Source organism: Cryptomeria japonica, chromosome 1 (assembly GCF_030272615.1).
Source record: "Cryptomeria japonica chromosome 1, Sugi_1.0, whole genome shotgun sequence".
NCBI classification, from domain to species: Eukaryota; Viridiplantae; Streptophyta; class Pinopsida; order Cupressales; family Cupressaceae; genus Cryptomeria; species Cryptomeria japonica.
The window spans coordinates 171,350,367-171,364,966 of NC_081405.1; positions in this window are offsets into that span (position 1 = coordinate 171,350,367).

Genomic DNA, 14,600 nt, shown 5'->3' on the forward strand with positions numbered 1-14,600 from the left:
CTCAAGCTTGACTCTTGAAAGAAAGGGAGTCGGTGCAGGCTTACAATCAGCCATATGAAAGCATGCAAGTAGATCAAGAGCATACTTGGGCTGCAATAGTGTAATCCTGGAAGGTGACTATGAAATCTCTATCCCGAGAAAGTAGTGCAAAAGACCCAAGTCAGTCATAGCAAATTTGTCATGCAAAGCAGATTTGACCCTGCTAATGATGGATGCAGTACTCCCTGTAATTATCAAATCATCAACATAGAGCACAAGTATCAAGTGAGAGTCATCCTGTTGCAAAATGTAGACATTTGGATCGGAATGACACTTGGTGAACCCTGCGGAGAAAAGAAAGGAATCCATCTTGGCATACCAAGCCCTAGGGGCCTACTTCAGGCCATAGAGAGATTTCCTTAGTCTGCAAACCAAGGAAGTATCCTGGATGAAACCTTGTGGCTGCTCCATATAAATCTCCTCATCAAGATCACCATGAAGAAAAGCACTCTTCACATCCATCTGATGTATAACCCAACCATGAGTTGTAGCAATAGCAAGTGTCAAGCGAATGGAGTTCATCTTGGCTACGGGCGTAAAGGTCTCAGTATAGTCAACACCTGCAACCTGAGAGAAACATTTCACAACAAGCCAAGCCTTATACTTATCCACACTACCATCCATAGCGTACTTGGTCTGATAGATCCACTTACATTGAACCATCTTTCTCCCCTTAGGGAGATGGACTAAATCCCATGTGTTGTTCCTCATCAAGGAACTATACTCTTCCTCCATAGCTTGGTCCCACTCAGGAACCCTTGATGCTTCCTAAAATGTCTGTGGATCAGAAGAAGTAGCAATGAATGCATGTGGAAGATCTTGATGTTGTGATCGAGTTCTTTGTGTATCTAAAGGATCCCCAACAAGAGAACCCACGGACTCAAGTGTCTGTCGAGCCCAATGAGGTCTAGGTGGAGGTAGAGAATGAGGCTCCTCAACTGCAAGTGGACCCTAAGGAGGTGTAACCCTATGAGTCAGAGTTGAAGGAGTCTCATCATCTGAATCACTAGCATCACTATCCACAATGGAGGAAGGTGGAGGAGGTAGAGAGGCTAAGCTAGGAGAGCTTTCCTCAAAGTAAACACTCCTCTCAATGAACACCTCATGTGTCTTAGGATCCATCAATCTATATGCCTTAACACCCTTAGGATATCCAACAAATATGCAAGGCTGACTCTGAGGTTCCAATGCCTTGCATTTCTGTGGAGGTATGTGAGCCCATGCCGGACACCCAAAGACTCTGAAATGTCTCACAATCAGTTTCCTACCAGCCCAAGCCTCAAAAGGAGTAATACCTTGCAAAGCTTTGTGAGGAACCCGATTTTGGATGTGTGTGGCACAACTGATAGCCTCGGCCCAAAAGGCGGGATCAAGAGAATGTGCATGAATCATACAGCTAGGCATTTCTTTGAGAGTTCTATTCTTGCGCTCTGCAACTCCATTCTATTATGGAGTGTATGCAACAAAATGTTGAAGATCAATCCCCTCAAATGTACAAAAATCCTCAAGTCTCTTGTTCACATATTCCCTTCCATTATCTATATGAAGAATCTTGACCACTTTCCCGGATTGCTTCTCCACACGAGTCTTGAAGTCCTAAAATCTGTCAAATACTTCACTCTTATGAATGAGAAAGTAGACCCAAGTGAAGCAAGAGTAGTCATCAATGAAGGTGAGGACATAGCGGGCCTTGCTAAATGAAGGTGTTGGAAATGGACCTGCTACATCGTTGTGAACAAGTTGAAGAACTTCCAAAGCTCTCCAAGCTTTCCCTTTATCAAACTTTTCCTCGGGATGCTTGCCCATGGAACAACCTGAACATTTACCCTCTGAAAAACTGATTCGAGGTAGACCTATGACCATGTCTTTAGTGCTGAGCTGCTGAAGATAGTAGTAGTTGAGGTGACCAAACCGCTCATGTCATAGCTTACTTTCTGAATTTGAATGATTAAGCAAGGCCCTAGAAGGTGAACTTGGCACAAAGTGGGAGAATGAATAAAGCCTTGAGTTGTCATTAACTTGTCCCACTGCTACCAAGGCATCATCATCAAGTTCCTTTACCACAACTGAATCTGGTGTAAACTCAACCTTTTTCCCATTCCCATAGTGAGTGATTTGGTAGATAGAGAGAAGGTTGGTAGACAAGTTAGGAACATAGAGAGCATTCTCAAATGTTCCTTCATCCATTTCAACTAAACCTTTCCCTTCAACCTCTACTTGTGTATCATCACCTATGTAAATGTGAGGTACCTTAGATGGCTCCAATGAAGAAAATTGCTCCTTTGTAGAACCCATGTGATATGAGGCACCTGAGTCAAGTATCCACTGCTGTGAAAAACTTGTTGTAGCCACAAATGCTTGCCCTTTTCCCTTAGACTGTGAGGAAGAGGAAGGAGATGAATTCTTCTTTGTGTAGGCGGATGGCAAGTTGATCTTGTTTTTCTTAAGAAGATTAGTTAACTCATCAACTTGCTTTGTGTGGCATCGATGCTCATCATGACCATACTTCTTGCAATATGCACAAGTTGGCTTATCCTTCTTAGGTGGTGTCCCCTTCTTGGAAGAGGATGAAAAATTGCCTTGTGATGGAGAGGATGATTGTCCTTTTTCCTGTTGTGGTTGTGACTTAAATTGCTTCTTCTTCTTCTTGGAATCTTTGCCTTGACTTCCTTGATTCCCTTGATTAGCCACCAAAGCCTTGGACTTTGAAGACTTAAGAAACCCCATGTTCAACAACTTAGATTGTTTCAATATCAACATTTCTATGAAAGCATCAAATGAAGGCATAACATAGGAACTCCCCACTGTCAAACAATGAGTTTGGAAGCTAGACACAAATGCTGCATATTCTGGTGCAAGCTTGTCCAACAAGTTGAATATCAACTGAGCATCCTTTTTGTCAATTCCACAATCCTTAAGCTTTGCTCTTAGCTCATTTGCTTTGGTGACATAATCTTGAATTGTATCAAAACTCTTGGGATCCAATTTGGTGAACTCATTGTCAATCTTATAACCTCTGATTTCATCAACTTGACCATACAATTTTTGAAACATATCCCAAGCATCTTTGATTGTAGTACACTTTTCAATATGAAAGATGAGGTCATCTGATACATACTTGCGCAAAGTTCCAAGAGCCATGCAAATCTTAGTGAGCCATTCTAACTGAGCATTAGGATCAGCCTTAGGATCAAGTGGTGCTACTATTGTTCCATCTATGTAATGCGTGAGACCTTTTTCCATTAATTTGCTCCATACTTTAATTTTCCATGATGCATAATTATGTGGAGTTAAAGGTGGAAATTTATGAGGACTCATTGCAACAAAAATGAAAGAGCACAAGGAAAGAGAGACACAATCACACAAGACACCCCCCCAAATTCACTCAATCAAAGAACCCCCCCAAAAGTGATGATTCGACACTTTATACTTAGTGCATGTACAATGGGCCACTTGCAAAAAATGGAAAAGTGGACTTCTGATTTCAATTTTACAACTACCTCAATAAGGCCAAAAGAGACTCAAACTAATAATGCAAGAGATCTAAACTAAGATCCAATCAATTTACAAGTACCAAATAGGCCAAATAAGACCAATATCTTAAAGTACAATTTCTACTTAAAATATCTAAAATCTGATCATAGATTATGAAAGTAGATGAAAAAACATGCACTTTCAAAAAAAACGGCACCTAAAAAGGAGGTCGTATGAGCTCAAACGAGGCCTTTGAAGTTGCAGAATTGAGGATTGCACAGGTACAGTTGAGAGAATCTAAAATTTTTGAAAACCCTATGCATAAAAATTAGAAAATAACCACACCACTGCGAAGAGCACGAAAAATTATCCCAAATCAAAAAAAAATTGCACCCAAAAAGGAGCAAAATTGAGCAAGTTATGGGCCTCCAAAGTTGCCCAAAAATCCAAACTGCTCAACGGAGAGGGGTCTAAAAATTTTCAAAGAAAATGCTGACTGAGCGCTGATTGGATGCTGCTGACTGGGCGCTGACTATGCGCTGCTGACTGGGCAGAAGGTACGGATCCCAAAAATAATTTTCAAATTTTATTTTATTTTTTTCAAAAAAAATTTCAAACTAGAAAATAATTTTCAGAAAAAAAATAATTTTTTTTTTTTTTTTGAAAAAAATCTGAAAATTTCATACCGTACCACTCGAATTGGGCAGAAAATTTCCTCCACACCCAAAAATTGATTTTCGCCAAAATAGGTCGAATTTATACTCGATTTTTATGGAAATGGCCTCCCGGATGCAATGGTGAGGTCGAAAACACTCCAAGATGCCTCCAAAAAGCGCAATTCCTCAGATCTGAAAATAGAAGCCTTTCACGATGTCTCCAAAAACCAATCAATGAAGCCCCAATGGCTTTGATACCATGTGAGATTTTGCCAAGATCAAGGGCACAATGAAAAGTATAAAAATAGAGACAAAAGTATGACAAGAACAAACTGTATTCTCATCAATATGAAAATGATCAACTGGATTCACCAATACAATGAATATAGGTCTTCTTATATAGGCAAGGCCAAATGGATGTACGAGCACACAATCATGACATGTGGCTCAATGAGAAACAAAGGGTAGGTAGGAGAAATAATATAATATTCCACAAGAGGTGGATGACCCACCGAATGTGGAGTGTAACAGCAAAATAAGACCACAAAAGGTGGAATTTCTCCTACAAGCTCTATCCCTATGTGCACACTTCCCTAAGTGTCTCAAATCCAAACTATGAAGAAATGCATTATCTTAAGTTAACTTAAGTAAAGTGTAATAATATCCATAATGAATATTTATTTACACTTACAAATATGCATAAGAAGATAAAATGAACCTTGATTTCCAAAACTAACATGCATACTACAATATTATTTCAATAACTATAGGGAACTCAATCCAAGATAAACTTTTCATTTTTTTTGCAACAAAATAATACTTAATAAAAATAATGCATTTCTTCAAAGCGTGTTTAAAATACAATATAGCCAACAATACAAATGGGTGATATACCCAACTAGTCTCTCATTTCTATTAAATGAGGACTTTAAATAGAATAGATACATTTTCTTTTTAAGGTAAATAAAACATATATCTTTTCCTTTACATTGCTGCAACTAAATTAGGATATCCCATTCCCTCATCTTTTTTTGCAAATCAAGTAAAAACCAACAACTTTCAAACTTGTCTTTTTTTTTTCTTTTCTATCCAAGCAACCTGCAAATAGATCATAAGGTTTTGACCATGGAGAGCTCACCTCCTAGCCTAGGCTTACTAGAAGCCACCCCTGAGCTTGGAGAACCAAGCCCTAGACAAGTTACACACATGCAAACACAACAAGCAAGGGAAAAACATACAATAAACACATTCCCAACCAAGGCTACACTTCATCACAAAATGTGATGTTTTTACACGGGTGGTAGTGGACCAAATACCCTAAGGAGACTGCAAGAATAGTAGATCACAAAACCACCTCCTAGAAAACTTAAATATATCATAAGTTCATTAACCCCACATCCTTATGCCCCCCAAGGCATTTCATGCCATACTTTCTCCCCTTATGACCCCCAAATGCATAAACCAGGCCATGCAGCAAGGGTCACATATATACCCCTTGAGTTCACTCTCATAAGGAAAGCCTCTCACTCGAGGGTTGTCAAACTTATACCACCCACAAGACCATCCTACTCTCCCAAGAGTAGGAGGTCTTGGTTACTCCCAAATCACAAGAAAATGCATAAATAGAAGTAACAAATAGATCACATAATAATTTTCACAAAGGAAAATACAAGAAACAACTTTTACATACAAGCCATTTTTCCAACATAAACATGCAACGTAAAAAGAAACCAAAAAAAGAGAGAGTAATCCAACCTTCAATCTGCCCAAAGGTTTGCTAGAACTAGTTTGAGGATGAGCGGCCCAAATCCACAATCTTTCTTCTACACTTAGCCAAAATTCTATCCCAAAACTGTCTTCTTTCAAAATTGCATTGTCTCCAAAAATGGAGAGTGGGTGATTACCCACAAAATCTCTCGTTCTTGCCTAAGAAGACCTCAGTGAGAGTTCTCACAGGTTTCTAAAACTAAAAATGGAAAAAAGTAAAAAAAAAGATCAAAAAGAATCTCTCATCAAAAGGGAAGGTTATCTAACCTAGATGGCACCTTCTAATTTTGAATTTTCGCACATCTTAGAAAACCTACTTTTTGAGGTGACTAAACAGTCACATGGGAGTAGACACATGCCTAAAAATACTCCTAACCCATAGGTATACCTTATGGACTTTAGGAAACATCTTTAAACTACCCCCAGGAGTCCATTTGACCCCTTATAAACCCATCTAAAGTTTATTTTCGGGTCAAACTTGAGTTGACCACTCCAAAGATTTCCTACCCAAGGAAAATTTAGAAACACATTCGAATATTTGAAAAAGCTATGGTTGAAACAACTCCCTCCAAGAGACGAGTCAAAAATCAAGACATAAATCAACACATGTGTCAAGTGACACAATAAAATACATTACAAAATTACACATGGAAATTGTCTCTTGTTGGATTTATATAAATCAATAAATTCAATTTAACACACATGCATCATTTACTTTCACAAATAAAATATGATACATATGGGGTGTTGTCTCTCTAAATAGACAACCCCTGGTTTTACCAATGTACATAGGTCTAGGTTTGGTTCTCCATAATATTTTCATGGTCACATGGATAATTTTCCTGCGCATCTCAACTACACATTAGTAATTCCACATAGCCTCATATAAAATTAAGCACATGAATAAGAATACACATCAAACACTCTGCATACAATTTACATTTAAACAAATCAATATATCTTATATCCAAATAAATTCACATAAGCAATTATCATAATCCTCATAATTTTGATCCATACACAATCCATGCATCCTATTTCTATCATCATAGTAAGGTCCTGCAAATCCAATAATGGCATACATCATCTCAAAGTTATCCTATTCTAGAATCAAATAAAGTTATGTATCCATAACATATCAAAATGTACACCTCAAGGTGAAATGATTCCATAACCTAGTTCAAATTACTTTTCTCACCAATCTATTCGTCTAACATAGCCCATCCTATTGAATTATAACATTAATTAGTAAGGTCAACCATAGTCAACTGAGTTAACCAGAGCTTGATCAGGGAGGGGCTCTACATCCTCCTCCCCTAGAAATCGACTTACTCCTGGAAGTCGCATGAGCAGAATATGAAATAGGGACATAACATTTCCCACAATTTCAATAGGTTACTCTAAATCTTATCTTGCCTACTAGAAAGATGCATTACCAAAACCAACTTATTATTGTAATTAGCTTACTATCTTCATAAGGTTAAATGCTTACATTTCCCTTTAATCTCTGGTAGGTGTTTACAAAATTCCATCTTTCAACAACTTGCGTTAATGCACCATCCAAATTATATCAATAACACACATCAACTCCTGCAATCAAGGTTACACATGATAGTTTACTTATTAATTTCTAGGAGTCATACTTATTTAGGGTTCGTGTAAAACATGTTTATCCCACTGCAATTGTCATCCATGCTAGCCATTAAAGAGACTTGACATCACAGTTTATCCATAATGAATCTATTTATTTTACATTAAGGTGCCTCATAAGGGGGTTGATTACATATTTGTTAAACCACCCTAGGTGCATGATTTCTTCCAACATCATGAGGCAACAAGGAATAATCAAGTTTAAGTTCTTTGAATCTACCCATAAGTAGGGAAATTTTCTACTTCTAGGGCCCACAATGCTTGGTATTTCTAGGCACCAAGGTTTTAGTTTCATAGGTACATTATTCGCAAAACCCAAACATTAAGGTACATAACCATCCCATTCTAAGGGAGTGATGAAAATTAATAATACTTATTTTTTTGATATCATCCCCGCAAGCATCTCCATACACATGCCAAATTTGCTAGTCTGCAATTATCATCACTTTCACAATTCATTAGGTCTAGAGTACACACACACACACACACACACACACACACACACACACACACACACATTTAAATATATTTTTATTTTTATGTTATTTTTTTGTTATAAATTTCCTCTCTTAGATTACTCGCAAATAATTTTATTTAGGAGAATATTCCTTTCTTTACCTTATTTTGAAATAATATTCTTTGTTTATTCGGTGTGCCTAACTTCACTCCTTGTGGTATTCTCCCTTGACACACTACCAGTGGTTCAACAAACATGATAGACATTACACAAATCACATCACTAGGGCTAGCTATAATAATGTCAAAATGACCACTTGACACTTTAAAAGACCAAAATAAAAGTTACTTTTACCAAGTCCAATCAAAGAAGAAAAATGTCGGCAATTGAAAGATATCAAAATTAGCAACAAGGCAAGCACCATAGCTCCAATAAAAAGAAACATAAATTTAGTGGTCCTTTCATCATAAAAATAAATAAATAAAAAGAAAGTACTAGCCCCTAGATCACAAAATAATATTCAAAGAAAGTCAAAAATACTGTCAAATCAAAACTCAAAACAAGATGACCGTACTAGTCATGCTATAGGGGGTAACCATAGCACATCACCCAAGATCACACGTCCTGAGTATGTTAGGAAGTGATTATTAGACTCATGAGATTCTTAGATTATCTATATTCCTTTATCATTTACGAAATGTCTTATACACATGAGATTGCAATCGTTTTAAAGATCATGTCCCATTTTAACCTTCACGTGATTGCTATCGCAAGCCACACTTTCCGACATAATCTGTTATCTATTTAGGGTTATTAACATCCATAATTATACCTAACAGGGGATTGCACTAAACTCTACCATTCTTCGTCCATTCTTCTAAGACTTCCATTAATTTTCTTGATATGCTAAACCTTGGTTCAATATTACGTGGTAACTCATGCATCGACCCTTTCCTGTCTTACTCACATGCGGTGGATAGTTCAGCACAAAATTGTCACTTGTATACTTAGAAACACTTGGGATTTTTTATTTTTTATTTTTTTATATAAAAAAAAAGTAATCATATAATCCTACTAGGGACATCATTTGTTCTCTTAGCCCTTTGCTAGCTCCTTGAATTTTCACCTCTAATCATCCTTTTGTCTTCGTCAATAAGGAGTGAACACTTATGGTTTAGAATCATTTGGGGTGGACTGATTGTCAAGTAAAATCAATAACGCTTGACAACTAATTCATTCCCACCCATTTCATGACATATTTCAAACAACGCAAAGAGTTGACTTATTCCCTCCTACTTCCCTTATGCAACTTATGATATCAAGGGGGGTGTGCACTCGAGAAGTGACCAACACTCACCCTATTAATTAAAATTTGGTAAAAAGAAGTTATCTTTTTCCATATTACTTAGTTATATTTACTTACTAGACTATTTTCGACATATCACAGCTTACAATTTCCTTCAAACCACGTAAACCACCTTATCATCATAATATCCTGTTACCCAATTACGGTATAATATAAGGGTGTCCAATAATTACCAATGTCTTAAGACTCCCATAATTTCCAAGTTCTCCCTTGGCTAACCACATAATTCGGCTCCTTATCCATGTTCTCATAAAATATCTTATACGGCCAACTAATCGTCATTAAAACCTTCGTATTATAATACTGCTATACTATCTTTCCTTAAGCCATTTCCATCTACATGTTGTTTCATCCATACTTAATATTTTTGCATACCTTCACACTTGAGTGCCATAAATTTACAAACCTACTTCGGTTGTGTCAAGTAGTTAATTTGTGTTACATATTGTCTTGTAACTAGCGACTAGACAAGATTGGGTTGCACTTTTCACCTGAGGTTCTGAACGAATATTAGTTACTCATTCCTAGAGTATAAGATCCTAATACTTTTACGCTCCTTTCACTTCAATAGGGACTTTTGTACGATTCCCAAATAGTCCCTACTCTCTTTGCAATCAATTAAGATTGTCTTCCCATAAGGGAACTAGTTGTGGCTTTACTTTGCTTGTTTCCCCAATTATATAACTACGGGTGAACTTAGGGTTTATTGCAATTACGTGCTTTAACCCAAGAAGTTCATGTATCCTTTCTCCTTAGTTAATTCGTCTATAATATTGCTAGGGTCCACTTATCAAGGAGATTGTCATTCATCATTTTAGTCCTTATCTTCAAGGTTATACAACTCTAGCTTCTTTACGTTGCTACAAGGATTGTCTAACGAATTCTCTTAATAAGCAACCTAGCCTGACCACATGCTTAAGACACCTATTCATTAGGATAGGTTAATGCTTCTTTCTAATATTCGCAAGGGTACCTCGTAACTCTTCTTCATTGTTGTCTCAAATGGCGGTCGTGGTCCTCAAACCACCAAAATTTTCGCATAGCTTAAAAAAATTAACTTGAGTTGTCGCTATCTCAATTATCTTGTTTATTGTGCCTTCATCCAATGCCTAACTAGCTTGCTTGACTTGCCAAGTCAAGAACATACCTCGATGGATGGTATTCTCTTAGTTACCATCAGAGGTATTTTATTGTAGAATTAACTCCTCATACTTGATTTGATTAGGGCAATAATTGCATTTGGGTTCCAATCGAATGGTAACCTTATAAGTACTTATGATCAAAATTTCGTTTATTAAATACCGAGAATATTTATAATTTTAAAATGTTTGTATCCTCTGGGGTCTTATTATACCATAAACATTATAACTAATTAGTTTCAAATTTCAGGGCTTTTAGTGACCCTTGGAACCCCTTGAAATGATATATGTTGATCTGTTGATTTAGAAGAATTTTCACTTATGTTTCACTTTGTTATATCGCAAGTTTCCACCTAGGTGTTATACTTCGAAGCCATAGTTTAGTTCAACTAAGTTATGAATGTAGCCCATGTTCACCAGTTTATGAACTTGGCTCTGATACCAAAATGTCATGCCCAAACTTTTGGGCAAAAACACACACAACAATTTTTTTTTGAACAGTTAATTACATGCAACCTATGCTTAATTAGATGTGACAACTTAAAAAGTTGTTCCAAGCGGAATCTTAAATTATAATAAAATGTTTTTGTTTTTTTTATTCTAATGTGAGCGATAAATAGAGCAAATTTATCTAGAAGCCTTAGTTTTCTATAAAACTCCTAGACGACAAAGTTAGGATATTCCTAACATAACAATTTACGTTAATTCCTAAAATCAAACAGAACAAAATGATTTTTTTAGGGACAATAATAAATTCACATCGAATGTCCCTTTTATTATAGTTGCAAATTATATTTCTTAATTAGATCGTCTTCTACTAAATAGGCATTAATATAACTACTTGAGTCAATAATAATTATTTATCTCCTAACAAGTTTCCTCCATCTGTGATAAAACATCCTTCCTTTATACTTGATTAAATCTTGCGTCTATAAATTAATTATTAATATGATTTTAACGTAATAATATTAATTAATAGAGCAATTGAAAATTTGAAGAGTCAAACGTTAAAATGTTAATTGCTTAATTTAGTATAAGATCCCATCTAGGCTAAATGAGATCGCAAGACCAAGGTCTTGGACTCATTTTCGAATATATATAATTCCACCACGTTATCCTCTTCCAAGGAAATTATTATTATCTCACCATTTAACAAATAAATAAATTCATTTACGCAAAAAAAACTCTAAATTATTTGACAAGAGATGCTATCAATCTCAATTAATCTTTTAATTACATGAAGCATTAATTATATCAAGTCCAATATTTAGACTATTAACAACTTAGTATTTAAGGAGCAATAAGTATAATGCATTTAAATTTTGTCTAGAGGTTAAAGTGACCTTTAATAGCATTTTCTTCATACTCTAGTTAATGTTGCCCAAATAAATGATTCCCTAAGGTCAAAATACTAGTGAAGCACCTATTAATACATTCTAAAAAAATAAAACCCATTCGTTTTCAATTTAAAACTAGTAACATATATATATATATATATATATATATATATACACAAAAGTATATATGAGTTACCCTATTCAAAATTTGAATAGGGTTTCTTTTTTTTATTTCACTTAATCTATTTAATATTTGTAACCCTAGATTTACCACACATATTTTATTTAAATCTATTCTATGTTTGCCCTAACCCGAACTTTGAATTAGGGCATGTGTGTTTGCAGGTTTTGGAGAAGAGCCATGGCAGAGGAGGAGTCGTTTGTTTTGTTTATTGGACGGCGTGGCGGTGGAGGTGAGAGGCACTCATGGGGGGAGGCTCCTCACAGGGACAACCACAGCCGTGCTGCGGGTCGCGTCCCACAAAGACGGCCTTGGCCGCCGCTATGAGGCATGGCCCACAGCCCGGCTGCGCCGTCACTGTGAGGCGCCGCCCACAAAGGGGGCCGAAGCCTCCCAACTGTGGGTTGCAGCCCACAGTGGCGGCTGCGGCCGCCGCTGGGGGTCGCCGCCCACTGTGCAGGGGGGGGGAGCGCCCTGCGAGGGTTCCGCAGGGGTCGAGCCCCTTTTGTTTTCCTTTGTTATTTAATTTATTTTTTTTAATTTTTTTTATATTTTTTCTTTTTATTATATATTAATATATAATTTATATATATATATTGGATGCATAAGATATCTAAGGCTCACTTTACTATGCAAATATATATTATTTTCTTTTAAACTTTTAAACAGATTAAATAAAACTTTCAGATTTTAAAACAAATGTATTTCTTTTTTTTTTTTTAAATACCATGTAGCTAAAATTAGAGATAGACTAATCAACTTTAGATTTATTTTCTGCATTTAAGTAAAATGACATAATTAAATAAATTTAAGCAACAACTATATTAGATTAGAAAACATTGAAATAAAACTTAGAGATATGCATGTTAAATTTATAAAATCATGATATGTATTTGGAAATAAATAATTAGAACTAATTGCAAAATTTTGTTTTACTAACATGCAAGCTTTCTACTTTACTCATTTCCCTTTTTTTTTTCAATATGCATAAGAAGATAAAATGAACCTTGATTTCCAAAACTAACATGCATACTACAATATTATTTCAGTAACTATAGGGAACTTAATCCAAGATAAACTTTTCATTTTTTTTGCAACAAAATAATACTCAATAAAAATAATGCATTTCTTCAAAGCGTGTTTAAAATACAATATAGCCAACAATACAAATGGGTGATATACCCAACTAGTCTCTCATTTCTATTAAATGAGGACTTTAAATAGAATAGATACATTTTCTTTTTAAGGTAAATATAACATATATCTTTTCCTTTACATTGCTGCAACTAAATTAGGATATCCTATTCCCTCATCTTTTTCTACAAATCAAGTAAAAACCAACAACTTTCAAACTTGTTTTTTTCTTTCTTTTCTATCCAAGCAACCTACAAATAGATCATAAGGTTTTGACCATGGAGAGCTCACCTCCCAGCCTAGGCTTACTAGAAGCCACCCCCGAGCTTGGAGAACCAAGCCCTAGACAAGTTACACACATGCAAACACAACAAGCAAGGGAAAAACATACAGTAAACACATTCCCAACCAACGCTACACTTCATCACAAAATGTGATGTTTTTACATGGGTGGTAGTGGACCAAATATCCTGAGGAGACTGCAAGAATAGTAGATCACAAAGCCACCTCATGGCAAACAAAAATATATCATAAGTTCATTAACCTCACATCCTTATGCTCCCCAAGGCATTTCATGCCATACTTTCTCCCCTTATGACCCCCAAATGCATAAACCAAGCCATGTAGCAAGAGTCACATATATACCCCTTGAGTTCACTCTCATAAGGAAAGCCTCTCACTCGAGGGTTGTTAAACTTCTACCACCCACAAGACCATCCTACTCTCCCAATAGTAGGAGGTCTTGGTTACTCCCAAATCACAAGAAAATGCATAAACAGAAGTAACAAATAGATCACATAATAATTTTCACAAAGGAAAATACAAGAAACAACTTTTAAATACAAGCCATTTTTCCAACATAAACATGCAACGTAAAAAGAAACCAAAAAAAGAGAGAGTAATCCAACTTTCAATTTGCCCAAAGGTTTGCTAGAACTAGTTTGAGGATGAGCAGCCCAAATCCAAAATCTTTCTTCTACACTTAGCCAAAATTCTATCCCAAAACTGTTTTCTTTCAAAATTGCATTGTCTCCAAAAATGGAGAGTGGGTGATTACCCACAAAATCTCTCGTTCTTGCCTAAGAAGACCTCAGTGAGAGTTCTCACGGGTTTCTAAAACCGAAAAAAGAAAAAAATAAAAAAAAAGATCAAAAAGGATCTCTCATAAAAGGGAAGGTTATCTAGCCTAGATGGCACTTTCTAATTTTGAATTTTCGCACATCTTAGAAAACCCACTTTTTGAGGTGACTAAACAGTCACATGGGAGTAGACACATGCCTAAAAATACTCCTAACCCATAGGTATACCTTATGGACTTTAGGAAACATCTTTAAACTACCCCTAGGAGTCCATTTGACCCCTTATAAACCCATCTGAAGTTTATTTTCGGGTCAAATTTG